Source organism: Ursus maritimus, unplaced genomic scaffold (assembly GCF_017311325.1).
Source record: "Ursus maritimus isolate PB19 unplaced genomic scaffold, ASM1731132v1 scaffold_14, whole genome shotgun sequence".
Taxonomy (NCBI): Eukaryota; Metazoa; Chordata; class Mammalia; order Carnivora; family Ursidae; genus Ursus; species Ursus maritimus.
Window position 1 is genome coordinate 51,193,954 of NW_024423786.1, and position 15,071 is coordinate 51,209,024.

Genomic DNA, 15,071 nt, shown 5'->3' on the forward strand with positions numbered 1-15,071 from the left:
ACCCCAATGTTCATAGCAGCATTGTCCACAATAGCTAAATCGTGGAAGGAGTCGAGATGCCCTTCAACAGTTGACTGGATTAAGAAGATGTGGTTCAGGGGTGCCTGGGTGGTGCAGTCGTTAAGAGTCTGCCTTCAGCTCAGGGCGTGATCCCAGCGTTCCGGGATCGAGCCCCACAATAGGCTCCTCTGCTGGGAGCCTGCTTCTTCCTCTCCCACTCCCCTGCTGTGTTCCCTCTGTCGCTGGCTGTCTCTCTGTCACATAAATAAATAAAATCTTAAAAAAAAAAAATGTGGTCCAGCATGGTGCACTGGGTGTTAGATGCAACAAATGAATCCTCAAACTTTACATCAGAAACCAGGGATGTACTGTATGGTGACTAACATATAATAAAAAAAACAAAACAAAACAAAGATGTGGTCCATATATACAATGGAATATTACTCAGCTATCAAAAAGAACGATTTCTCAACATTTGCTGCAACATGGACGGGACTGGAGGAGATAATGCTAAGCGAAATAAGTCAAGCAGAGAAAGACAATTATCATATGGTTTCACTCATTTTTGGAACATGAGAAGTAGGAAGATCAGTAGGAGAAGAAAGGGAAGAAGAAGGAGGGGTGGTAATCAGAAGGGGGAATGAACCATGAGAGACTGTGGACTCTGGGAAACAAACTGAGGGCTTCAGAGGGGAGGGGGGTGGGGGATTGGGATAGGCTGGTGATGGGTAGTAAGGAGGGCACATATTGCATGGTGCACTGGGTGTTATATGCAAGTAATGAATCATAGACCTTTACATCAAAAACTAGGGATGTACTGTATGGTGACTAACATAATAAAAAATTATTATAAAAAAACTACAACTCCTAGAGTATTGATGAGGTTATTGATATTACCTTTTAATCCTTGAACTAGAGCAGTTCTTGACATTGTTGTGGGAGATAATTATTTTTTTTAAACTAAAATAAAATTCACATAGGATGTACTGTATGGTGACTAACATGATAAAAAATTATTTAAAAAATTCACATAATATAAAATTCACCATTTTAAAGGGTACAATTCAGTGGGTTTTAGTACATTCACAATGTTGTATAATTATCACTACAGTCTAATGCCAGAATATTTTCATCATCCCAAAGGAAATCCCATGCTAATTAAGCAGATAGTCACCATTCCACCCTAAATCCAGCTCTGGCGACCATGAATCTACTTTCTATCTATACATCTGCCTGTCTGGATATCATATGTCTATAATCATAAAATATTTGTTCCTTTTGTGTCTGGTTTCTTTCGTTTAGCATAATGTTTTCAACACTTATAAGTATCAATAATTCATTTCTTTTAATGGCTGAATCATATTCTGTCACATAGATATACCATATTTTGCCCATCTACTCTCAGTTGGACATTGGGGTTGTTTCCACTTTTGACCATTAGGCACAGTTCTGTAAATATTCATATACAAATTTTGGTTTGGACACCTATGTTGAATTTCTTTGAGGAAATAAGAGTAGAAGTGTTGGGTCATATAATTCTATGTTTACTTTTTTAAAACAAAATTCACATTTAGGTTGAAATAAACTCCATGAATTTAATGTTTTACACCAAAAATGACAGCATTTTCTATTATTCCTAGATAAACCAAAAAAAAACCACTTATTTTTGTAGATTTCTAGGTTTTGCCCAGAAATCAAGATAAATCAGTAGCTATAGGCTTCGGGNCGGGGGGGGGGGGGGGGGGGGGGGGAGCAGAAGAAAAACAACCTATCAGTTGTGTCTATGGCTTCTGATTCTATCTTGACCATGAAACAGAAGGGCTCCACATATACCTGATAAAAGCCTTATGAAGAAGTAGGCTCAACAAAGGGCTGTGAACAGCAACAACCAGATAAAGTATTTGTCTAGTGACCCCTGAGGGCTTCCTCAGGGACCATTTTTATTTACATTAATTTTTCCTATGTATGAGCCATCCTGTTTTGTCTCTTTGTATGCCTTGTAATTTTTGTTGAAAACTTAATATTTGGAATATTATAATGTGACATCGGTGGAAATCAAGCTCCCCCCTACCCAGTATTTGTTGTCGCTGCTTATTGTAATTGTTGTTAGGATGCTTCGCGTGTTTTCTAATCAAATCTTGCATACCCGGTAGTCTTCGTCATGTGTGGCCACTGAACTCGTTCCATTAGCCTAGTGATCAGCCAGGAATTTTTTTAAATTCCTTCAATGCTAGGAATAAAAACAAAACTTTTCCCTAACTTTGTGGACGGACTCTCCGTGCATGTTGGAGCAAGCCTTTAACATGTAGGCATGTGGTTACAGCTCTGCTGTAACCTTCACTTCTTGTTTGGATGAAGCCTGAAGGTCAAAGATGAGAGTTTAGGGCCTTCTCAGGGTTTTGTGGGTTTTGTTTTGTTTGTTTGTTGATTATAGGCCTAACACTGTGCATGGCCTTCTAGATTCCATGGAATATATGGGAGCTTCTCAAAGTCCTTATTCTCTGAAGTATCTCTTACCCCAGCCTTTTCTCCTATGCATTAGTTTTTCTATAATTTTCTCCAACTGTTATTCCTGACCCAGGGTGGCGGCTAATACGTTTACCTTTAAAAGTTTTCAACAAAGACCCACCCAGGTAGCCAACTCAGCACTAGGAAAGTTTAAGAAAAGGCAAAATAAAGGTAGGTCTTTGAAAACGTCCTTCGGGGAGCCACCAGATAGCTCAGAACAACCAAGCACAATTTGTAAGAGTAAGGTCCATAGTGTTCCTTCTGGTATTAGTAATCTGTGTTAGGAATATGGGGGGTTGTTTTCACGCTGGGGGTGGGGAATGGCACTAGAGTAAACTGAAACATCACGAAGCTCTCTTACCAACATTAGCTGTTTTTTCTTCTTCATTAAGCATTTCCCTTGTTGTAAGCTTTTTTTTTTTTATTTGACAGAGAGAGAGAGAGCACAAGCAGGGGGGAAGCTGCAGAGGGAGAGGGAGAAGCAGACTCCTCGCTGAGCAGGGAGGCAGACACAGGGCTCTATCCCAGGACCCTGGGGTCATGATCTGAGCCGAAGGCAGACGCTTAACCAGCTAAGCCACCCAGGGACTCTTGCCTTGTTGTAAGCTTTTGATTGAATGCCAAAATTCTGAAGAAGTTAATTCTGACTTTTTTGGGGCCAGATTTTTTTTATTTATATTCAATTTAGTTAATATATAGTGTATTATTAGTTTCAGGGGTAGAGTTTAGTGATTCATCGGTTGTATATATCACCCAGTGCTCATTACATCAAGTGCCCTCCTTAACTCCCATCACCCAGTTACCCCATCCCTCCACCCGCTTCCCCTTATTTTTTACTTTTTTGGAAGGACATACTGTTAGAGTTCTCTGCCATTTTTGCTGACATCCTATTCTTATTGTTTAAGCAACTGATGTTTAAGTTTTCAATCGCCTGTGGTGGAAGCGTCCTAAATAGTCCAGAATCACATCCACGAAAATAATCTTGGAAAGGCCATTTACTTTTCTAAGAACAAACACTAGATGAGCTCGAAGGTGTATATCAAACATTACAGCTGTTAATAAAATGAAAATCAGCTAGTAAATTAACTGACATAATTTTACATGTACATGTTTGCTTTAAATTTATATTAAAAGATACTGCATGTATTTGATCTGATAAATTTATTGGATTTAATCAACAGCTTGATTAAAGGTATTTATCCCTTGTGCATAGAAACAGAAGTTTCTAGGTATCGAGGAGTTATGGATTCAGATAAGCCTGGGGCCAAATTCCGGCAAATTCATTTACAGCCTGGGAAGAGACACTGAGTTTATACGCATCATCACTGTTGTCGGAGTTAAATATAGGACCACAGTCCTGCTCTTGTGTTTGTTGCAGGTTTTGTAAAAATAGTTCTAAAAATAATTCTTTTTTTTGACTGGCCTCATTTCACTGGCCTTCATTTGACTGGCCATTTTTTTTTTGACTGGCCTTCATCTGACTGGCCTCCTGGCCAGTTAGCTCAGTTGGTTAGACCGTGGTGCTGAGAAAAATAATTCATGTTCCAGGGTCAGTCATGTAAGAACATCATGTAAGTACTTCTGTTTTCACCAAAATCACTTCATGGGACACTTGGACTGCAATACATACAACATCATAGATGCAATACCTGGAGTCAAATATGCTCATTATGTCAATATCTTCTGGCATTGGGTGAATTCCCAAAAAAGTATAGATTTTGCTAATGTTTGATTCTCCTATGTTTTAAGTTGTGTGGATATTTCACAGCATTTCATCCTACATTAGGAAAATTTTTTGGTATAATTTCTAATAGTTTGAAATTAAAGTCCCCAATGGTAGAATTCTCAAAATAGATATAACATTTACAGATCTACACATAACCACTATGAAAGAACTATCCATGTCGCCTACTCCTGTTGACCTTGAGACAAAAATATAGTCATGATGTTGTATCACAATGAAATACCACCAGGTACCATCAGGTTTTCTGTCCGTATCCTACATCTGAAGAATTACCTTCCAGGGAAGAAGCATAGATTATATCTCTTATAGAACGCACTTCTGTTTCTACCAAAAGCGTTTCACGGCGGGCTTGGGCCATGGTGTACACAGCATCACAGATGAAATAGAGTAAGACACGGTCATTAAGTCAATATCTGGCATAAGCTCAAGACTTTGGTGGGCGCTTGCCATTTTTCCACCTAGTGATCCAGAAAGTGAACAATCACAAATTTCAAGCCAAAATTTACTGAAGTTAAGGTCCTCTGGATATTGGGAAGGATTAACTGCCTTGCGAAAGTGCATAAAAGCAGGGATATCCCTCTTCTGGTGTGAAATGAAAACTTCCACGGAAAGAATGCCAGACGTGGCCCATCTTATACAAACAATATTGCACTTTGCTATGATGATCCACACCTTCTCCAAGGTTAACTAGGATTCTGTCATCCTGCCAATGGTCATGAAGCTAGCTACATGCGCCTTTGCAGATGAAACTCTGGTCCTGGTTATGAAATTTATGTCACTTGGTCCATACCTTCTCTTAGCGGTAGGGATTTGCACTATGAAGTCCACATGCACCTTTCTGTGCCTTCTGTTTTCAGGTCCTCAAGGAGCAGCTCCCTTTGCCTATCATCAGAGAAAAAAAAAAAAGTGCCATCCAGGTCCAGCCAAAATGCAGCAATAACCAGATTATTCCACGGAGGAGAGAGCTGTCCCTGGGGGCCATCTGATAGTGATGGGAACTGGTCTTTATCATTCAGAATGGGATCAAAAGAACCATATGTGACCTGAATAAGAAAAGGAAAATAGGATTCTGAGTTTACTGGATTTTGGAATGTCTTCCTTGGGAAGAGGGTACGTGAATTCTCTATGTGAGAGGGAGAGTGACCAGATGATTTGGTGAAAAGGGACTATGGTGGACATGACGCAATTCTCATTTCATTCTGGGCACATAGAAGACCATGTTTCCTAGACCCCTTGCTTTTAGAAAGGATATGTGGTTACTTCTAGCCAATGGCATCACTTTTAAGCCAAAGAATAAAAAATGATGTGTGTTATCCCTAGGTGCTTTTCATCTCCTTCCTTGGCATGAGTTTCGGATCACATACCAACAAGATCATGGTGCGTCCATCAGCCTTGCCCTATGTGCCTAGTAAAGCAGTCCGATGTTTGATGCAACAAATCTTTAATTACTGAACTCTTAACTAGGGGATTAAATTTATCACCACAGCATTACTATGTTATCCTACCCTCTCAGGTTTTCTAAAAAATAATTTTTCCAGAATAGAACCCTTTTAATGTAATGCTGCTATGTTCAGGAGTAATGTCTCCCTATTGCTATTGGCCACAGATCAGTCCCTAGGAAGAGACTCTGAGATAGAGGGTTTCTGTGGGAAGTGAGGAAAGGCAGGAATGGAAAGGAGAAGATGAATCAAAAAAAAATAGTTGCAACCGAGTGTCAGCCAATCCCAAGGATCTCTGGACTGGGACAACCCTTTAGCATTGTCCCAAATGAAGTCCGGGAAAACACGCTTCATCTTCCCATGTCTGCCAGAGATGGGCCTCTGGCTCTTCCCTAAGAGAGTTGCATCCTTGAGTAAGGTCACTTGCAATGATGTGGGCACTTCTTCTGAGGTTGAGCTGTGAGCTGGCATCAGTCAATATTCTCAGTCGCTGTGGGTTGGATGCCTTGACCCTGAGCACAAATCTGGGCTCTCACATGATCTATTGCATTTATTCACCTTCTTCCTCTTTCTCAACCTGGTTAATCATCTCACCACCTGAGAACGTCCCTGGGATGGCATACATACACACAGCTTCTGCCTTTTCTTTTTTGATTGAGGAAAAGGCATTGGGGAAAAGCAAAACATCTCTCTCCAGAACTCAGGCCCACTTAGCTGTGGGCTTTTGTAGAGCCCCAGAAGTGTTCCAGTCCCAGCTGAAAATTCTGACACTCTTCCTGTAACAATAACCACGGGTTCGCTGTGTCTCTGGCAGCTGTAGACTGTAGAATAGTCTGACTCCCTCCAGAGAACCAAAACAGGGCAGGCTCCGAAGGAAAGGCACTGTAGAGATCAAAACCCAGGGATGGGTGGGGAAATGGGAATTCTTGTTAACCACTTCGGTGGTGAAGAGAAGGGCCAGAACATATTGGTAGTTCTTCAAGAACGACCTAAACACAGGGAACAAGATTAGGGAGGATGGTCAAGTCATGTAATTCAGGGACCAATAGTAAGCCAAGCCAAGGGGAGGAAGGGTTTTAGACTCACGTTTTCCATTCAGAGATTCCTGTCTATTGGCTCATGGAGATGGTATGAATGATTTCCCAAGGCTCTAAAGATCCTGGCATGGCTCTCTCACTCAGCTCACTGTGTCCAAATCACCAAAAGAGGTCTGCAAGCCACTGTGAGTGGGATTAGGTGGCATTTAGCTGAATGATGTAGCTGTCAACTGGACAGTGATTTTGTTGGCCATAAATGGAAGGTGCATCAGCGTATGGACAAGACAGCAAGACAGTCTCCTCTAGGTACATAAGTAAGGAGTGCAAGAACCATCTCATATGCCATTTTGGAAAGAGTTGAATCCCAAATGTTGGGAGCCAAGATGCAAGCATTCCTTGTTTCCCTTTTACATCTAGAATAGTTTAAGTAACACTGGACTTGCCAAGTCCTCAAATACTTTGGAAGATTTCTTTCTGACACCGTGTTCACCTGGGACATTTTAAGGGACTTTTACAGTTATCTCCTATTCTAAGTAGTCAGCTCTTCTGAAGCCAATTATGTTAAATTGTATTTTTCTTGAAAAATAAACATTTCATCCACATTTTCTAGTTTACATTCATAGACTTCAGCCAATTGTTCCAATAAGTTTTCTTTTTTGTGGTGAATTCTCCTTCATTATTTCTTATTTTATATGTGACTTTCCTTATTTTTTTCTTTAATTTCATTAGTTAAAAATATAAGTTCTCTGATATTTAAAATATTTCGGTTTTTTGTATTTCCTAAAGAATTAATGTCGTCTTTCCCTTTGTTAATTCCTATCTTCTCCTTTCCTTGGCATTATTTTGGCATTTTTCTAACTTTGTGAATTTCAAACTTAAACATTCTGAAAATCAATTCTGGGTTGTTAATTATAATAAATTAAATGTTTTCACACAAACAGTGCTCTGGCTGTTTTCTAGTGGTTCTTATATGGTTTCAAGATTGCGACTGTCTAGATAATGTGCAGAATTTTATTTGGGGTTAACTTTACTGAAATATTATGAGATATTGTTTCAATAGCTCCTAAGTAGTAGTTACATTTCAAATTAAAATCGGTCATTCCTCTGTGCTCAAATAATTTTATGTGTATTACTTCTACTTTGGGAATTTTAGCTTTTCTTGTGTTGCCTAAACCTGTCTTTTTCCTCTCCAAAAACCTTTGAAAGAAAACCGTAGACGTACATACAGAGGACTGACTTGATGTAAACTATAGTTGACCCTTGAACAATGTGGGTTTGAACTACACAGGTCCACTTATTCATGGATTTTTTCAATAAATTCAGAAAAGTACTGTAAGTGTATTTTTCTTATGATTCTCTCAATGACATTTTCTTTTCTCTAGCTTGCTTTATTGAGAATACATAATGCATGTAACACACAATATGTGTTCACTGACTTTATATTGTCGGCAAGGCTTTCGGTCAACAGTAGGCTATTAGTACTTAAGTTTAGGGAGAGTCGAAAGTTGTGTGTGGACTTTCGAGTGTGCACTGGTTTGGTGCCCCTAACTCCCACATATCCTCTGCACTAATTATGCTCTTCGGAGCTTTCTTCCCCTTAGTTTCATGTATTTCATGAATGATCATAGACTAGAAGAGGTGAATTCACTTTTTTTTCTTTTACTTTTAAGATTTGCCTTATATCTTACTTTCTTTATGGAGGCAATCTTTTTGCTATTGGAGTACAAAGCCTGAAGACCGCTTTAAAGTGGTCTTGTTTCATTATCTATTCCTCAGATTTAACGTGTCAGGTGTTAAGTTCATGACCCTGTGCCTAATGGGTAGAAAACCTGAAGAGATCATAAACATCAACGAGGTTAGATTTGTACCCTAATTTTCCACACAGCACACACAGCTCCCAGAGAGAGACTGCTTTACCAGTGGTGGTTAATAAAGTCCAGGGTACAGTGCCAGAAAATGACATGGAGGATTCGCTTACCTATTTTTTTTTAAAGATTTTATTTATTTATTTGACAGAGAGAGAGACAGCCAGCAGAGAGGGAACACAAGCAGGGGGAGTGGGAGAGGAAGAAGCAGGCTCCCAGCGGAGGAGCCCGATGTGGGGCTCGATCCCATAACGCCAGGATCACGCCCTGAGCCAAAGGCAGATGCTTAACCCCTATGCCACCCGGGCGCCCCATGCTTACCTATTTTCTTGAGGCTAGAAGGACCATGACACAAATCCAGATAATGAAGGAGTTATTTTTGTCCCATTGCACTGATAAATCTAGACGTGATCATTCTACAAAACATGCTGGCTAATGAATTCCAACAAGGTATCAAGAATAAAATTGGGTGGGAGGAGTTAAGATGGTGGAGGAATAGGAAGGGGGACCTTAAGTTTGTCTCGTCCCCCAAATACAGCTAGAGAGTGATCAGATCATTCTGAACACCCAAGAATTCAATCAGGGATCTGAGAAACCAAATGTTGCGAGTCTACAAGTAGAGAAGTGACCGCCATTTGTAAGGTAGGAGATGCGGAGACCTGAATCAGGTGTGATATAGCAGAGGACAGGGCGGTGGGGAGGGAGCCTGCCTACCGAGGCCACCGCAAAATACTGTCAGCAGCAGATTGCAGAATCCGAACTTTCAGAAGTCGGCTACCGTGGGGGACGTGCCTGACTTAACGGTGCTCAGGTGGTGAAGCAGGGCGGAATCCCAGGTGTGATAGTGTGGTCTCAGGATCCCTGGGGTCGCAGGAAGAATGGGGATGCCTAAGTGCAGCGAAGTCCCCAGGCATAGGAGCAGGGCAGCCAGCTAAGAACAGTGCGGGCTTTCTGCTCTGCGTGGCCATAAACCGCGAACCGCGGCACGGATGTGCAACCACTTTCCTGGCAGCGTTCTGGCAAAAGGCAGAAGCACGGTGAGACATCCCCCCACCTGTCCAGGAACAGCATGCGTCTGCTCGGCAGGAGTCTGTGAAATGTGGCATCTTGAAACTCAGCTGTGTGCCCGAGATAAAAACATTCGGTCACAGGCCAGGTGAACAGAGTTCTGACAGAAACTGGGGAGACAGGAGCGATTGATTGCTTCTCTGTGAGCGCTCACTAAAGAGTGGGAGACAGGAATTTTCAGTTCAGGGGCTAGAGAGCAAGGCATACCCATTCATCCTGCCCGTCAGTGCTGGTAGCAAAACAGCGCCACCTAGTGGAGTCCAGAGCAGCTTACACTGAGCCCTGCCTCTCAGCACAGGAGGCACATTTCCACTAGAGCAAGTCCACGTGACACTCAGCACAACAGGCCCCTCCCCCAGAAGACCAGCACCAACAACTCGCTCTCACCAAGTTTACTGATCATAGAGGGCTGCAAAGCTGCAGTTCTTGGGGAAAACCGTATATAGCATGCTTTGTATTTTTATTCTTTAGTCTTTTAGTATTATTTCAGTTATTTTATTTTTTCAATTCCTTTTTTATTCTTTAATTTTAATTTTTACATGTACTTTATATTTTTTGTTTCTTTTCATTGTATTTTATTATATATGCGTATATATGTGTGTACATATATACATGTGTGTTTCCTTCTTATTTTGAGATCTAGTTTTGTTTTTGTTTTTAAGATTTTATTTATTTGTTGGGGGAGGGCACAAGCAGGGGGAGCAGCAAGCAGAGGGAGAAGGAAGTCCAGCTGAGCAAGGAGCCTGACATGGGACTCGATCCCAAGACCCTAGAATCATGATCTGAGCCAAAGGTAGACCCTTAACTGACTGAGCCACCCAAGCGTCCCAGAGATCTAGTTTCTTTTAACGAGCAGACTAATACACACTTGGGATCTAGTTGTGTGTTTTTCCCCCCTGCTGCTGCTGGTTGGTTGTTTTTTCTTTCTCTCTTCCATTCTTTTCTGTACGAAATGACAAACAGAGAAATTCACCCCAAAAGAAAGAACAGGAAGTAGTACTCATCTGCCAGGGATTTAATCAGTATGGATGTAAGTAAGATGTCTGAACTAGAATTTAAAAGCAGTGATTATAAAGATAACAACTGGGCTTGAAAAAAGCATAGACGATACTAGAGAATCCCTTACTGTAGAGATAAAAGAGCTAAAATCTAGTCCAGCTGAAATTAAAAATGCCATTACCAAGATGCAGTCCCAAGCAGAGGCCTTAAAAATGAGGATGAATGAAGCAGAAGAGTGAATCAGTGATATAGAAGATAAAATGTTGGAAAATAAAGGAGCTGAAGAGGGAAAGAAAACTATTAAACAAAGGTAGACTTAGGGAACTCAGCAATTCCATAAAGCGAACTAATATCCGTATTATAGGAGTCCCAGAAGATGAAGAGCGGGGGGAAAAGGGGCAGAAGGTTTATTTGAACAAATTATAGCTGAGAACCTCCCTAATCTGGGGAAGGAAACAGGCATTCAAGTCCAGGAGGCACAGAGAACCCCCCATCAAAATCAACAAAAATAGCTCAACACCTCGACATACTATAGTGAAGCTTGCAAATTACAAAGATAAAGGGAAAATCTTGAAAGCAGCTCAGAACAAGAGGTCCATAATCTACAAGGGTAGACACGTAAGGCTGGCAGCAGACCTGTCCACAGAGAGCTGGCCAGCCAGAAAGGACTGGCATGATACATTCAATGTGCTAAATGGGAAAAATATGCAGCCAAGTATACTTTATCCAGCAAGGAGGTCATTTGGAATAGAAGGAGAGATAAAGAGTTTCCAGGACAAACAAAAACTGAAGGAATATGTAAACACTAAGCCAGCCGTGCAAGAAATATTAAAGGGGGGGAGGCTCCTGGGTGGCTCAGTTGGTTAAGCAACTGCCTTCGGCTCAAGTCATGATCCTGGAGTCCCAGGATCGAGTCCCGCATTGGGCTCCTTGCTCAACAGGGAGTCTGCTTCCCCCTCTGACCTTTCCCCCCTCATGCTCGCTCTCTCAAGTAAATAAAATCTTCAAAAAAATTAAAAAATTAAAAAGAAAGAAATATTAAAGGCGATCCTTTGAGGGGAGAGAGAGCCCAAGAGTAACAAAGACCAGGAAGGAACAGAGACGATCTACAGCAACAGTGACTTTACAGATAATACAATGGTACTAAATTCATATCTTTCAGTAACTACTCTAAATGTAAATGGACTCAATATTCCAATCAAAAGACACAGAGTATCAGAATGGATTAAAAAACAAAACCCATCAATATGATGCTTACAAGAGATTCATTTTTGACCCAAAGACACCTTCAGATTAAAAGTGAGGGGGTGGAGAACCATTTATCATGTTAATAGACATCAAAAGGAAGCTGGAGTAGCCATTCTTATATCAGACAAACTAGATTTTAAACCAAAGACCATGATAAGAGATGAAGGACGCTATGTCAAAAAGGGGTCTATCCAATGAGAAGATCTAACAATTGTAAATATCCATGCCCCTAACTTGGGAGCAGCCATATAAACCAATGAATAACAAAATTAAAGAAACTCATTGATAATAATAGTAGGAAACTTTAACACCCCACTCAGAGCAATGGACAGATCCTCTAAGCAGAAGATCAACAAGGAAACACGGGCTTTGAATGACACACTGGACCAGATGGACTTCACAGATATATTCAGAGTGCTTCATCCTAAAGAAGCAGAACACACGTTCTTTTTGAATGCACATGAAACATTCTCCAGAACAGATCGCATACTGGGTCACAAATCAGGTCTCAACCAGTACAAGAACATTGAGATCATACCATGCATATTTTCAGACCACGGTGCTATGAAACTTGAAGTCAACCACAAGAAGAAATTTGGAAGGACCACAAATACGTGGAGATTAAAGAACAGCCTACTAAAAAATGAATGGATCAACTAGGAAATTAAAGAATTTTAAAATACATGGATGCAAATGAAAATGAAAACACAACTGTTCAAAACCTTTGGGTTGCAGCAAAGGCGGTCTTAAGAGGGAAGTATAGAGCACTACTGGCCTTCCTCAAGAAACAAGGGAAGTATCAAATACACAACCTAAACTTACACCTAAAGGAGATGGAAAAAGAACAGCAAATAAAGCCTAAACCCAGAAGAAGAAAATAAATAATAAAGATTAGAGCAGAAACCATTGATACAGAAATTTAAAAAAAAAAAAAAAAACAGTAGAACAGATCAACAAAAATAGGAGCTGGTTCTTTAAAAGAATTAGTAAGATTGATAAAAACCCCTAGCCAGACTTACCAAAAAGAAAAGGGACCCAAATAAAATCATGAATGAAAGAGGAGAAATCACAACAACACTGAAGAAATACAATTATAAGAGGTATGATGAACGATTATATGCCAACAAATGCGGCAATCTGGAAGAAATGGATGCATTCCTAGAAACATATAAACTACCAAAACTGAAACAGGAAGAAGTAGAAAACCTGAACAGATCCATAACTAGCAAAGGAATTGAATCAGTAACCAAAAATCTCCCAATAAACAAGAGTCCAGGGCTGGATGGCTTCTCAGGGGAATTCTAGCAAACATTTAAAGAATTAATTCCTATTCTTCTGAAGCTGTTTCAAAAAAACAGAAATGGAAAGAAAACTTCTAAACTCCTTCTATGAGGCCAGCATTACCTTGCTCCCCAAACCAGACAAAGACCCCACCAAAAAGGAGAATTACAGACCGATATCCCTGATGAACATGGATGCAAAAATCCTCACCAAGATACTAGCTAAGGGGATCCAATAGTACATTAAAAGGAGTATTCACCACGACCAGATAGGATTATTCCTGGGGTGCAAGCATGGTTCAATATCCACAAATCAATGTGATACACCACATTAATACAAGTAAGGACAAGAACCATATGATCCGGGGCGCCTGGGTGGCACAGCGGTTAAGCATCTGCCTTTGGCTCAGGGCGTGATCCCTGCATTGTGGGATCGAGCCCCACATCAGGCCCCTCTGCTATGAGCCTGCTTCTTCCTCTCCCACTCCCCCTGCTTGTGTTCCCTCTCTCGCTGGCTGTCTCTAACTCTGTCGAATAAATAAATAAAATCTTAAAAAAAAAAAAAAGAACCATATGATCCTCTCAACAGATGCAGAAAAAGCATTTGACAAAATACTACATCCTTTCTTGATTAAAAACAAAAAACAAAAAAAAAAAACAAAAAAAAACCCTCCACCATGTAGAGATAAAGGGAATAAACCTCAACATCATAAAAGTCATATATGAAAGACCCACAGTGAATATCATCCTCAATGGGGAAAACCTGAGAGCTTTTCCACAATGTCAGGAACAAGGCAGGGATGTCCACTCTCACCACTGCTGTTCAACCTAGTACTAGAAGTCCTGGCCTCAGCAATCAGAACAAAAAGAAATAAAAGGCAACCAAATCAGCAAAGAAGTCGTCAAACTTTCACCCTTCAGAGACAACATGATACTCCATGTAGAAAACCTGAAAGACTCCAAAGAATTGCTAGAACTGATACAGGAATTCAGCAAAGTCACAGGATATAAAAATCAATTCACAGAAGTCTGTGTTGCATTTCTATACACTAACAATGAAGCAGTAGAAAGAGAAATAAAATAAGTGATCCCATTTACAAGTGCACCAAAAACCATAAGATACCTAGGAATAAACCCAACCAAAGAAGTCAAAGATCTGTACTCTGAAAACTACAGAACACTGATGAAAGAAATCGAGGAAGACACAAAGAAATGGAAAAACCTTCCATGCTTGTGGAGTGGAAGAACAAATATTGTTAAAATGTCTATGCTTCCCTAAGCAATCTACAGATTCAATGCAATACCTATAAAAATACCACTAGCCTTTTTCACAGAGCTGGAACAAACAATCCTAAAATTTGTGTGGAATCAGAAAAAAACCCTGAATAGCCAAAGGAATGTTGAAAAGGAAAACCAAAGCTGGAGGCATCACAATTTCAGACTTCAAGCTCTATTACTAAGCTGTGATCATCAAGACAGTTTGGTACTGGCACAAAAATAGACACACAGATCAGTGGAGCAGAATAGAGAAGCCAGGAATGGGCCCTCAACTCTATGGTCAACTAATCTTTGACAAAGCAGGAAAGAATATCCAATGGAAAAAAAGACAGTCTCTTCAAAAAAAGGTGTTGAGAAAATCGGACAGCCACATGCAGAAGAATGACACTGGACCATTTCCTTACACCAGACACAAAAATAGACTCCAAATGGATGAAAGACCTCAATGTGAGACAGGATCCATCAAAACCCTAGAGGAGAACACAGGCAGCAGCCTCTCTGACCTCGGCCGCAGCAACTTCTTGCGAGACACGTCTCCTAAGGCAAGGGAAACAGAGGCAAAAATGAACTATTGGGACTTTGTCAAGCTCAAAAGCTTTTGCACG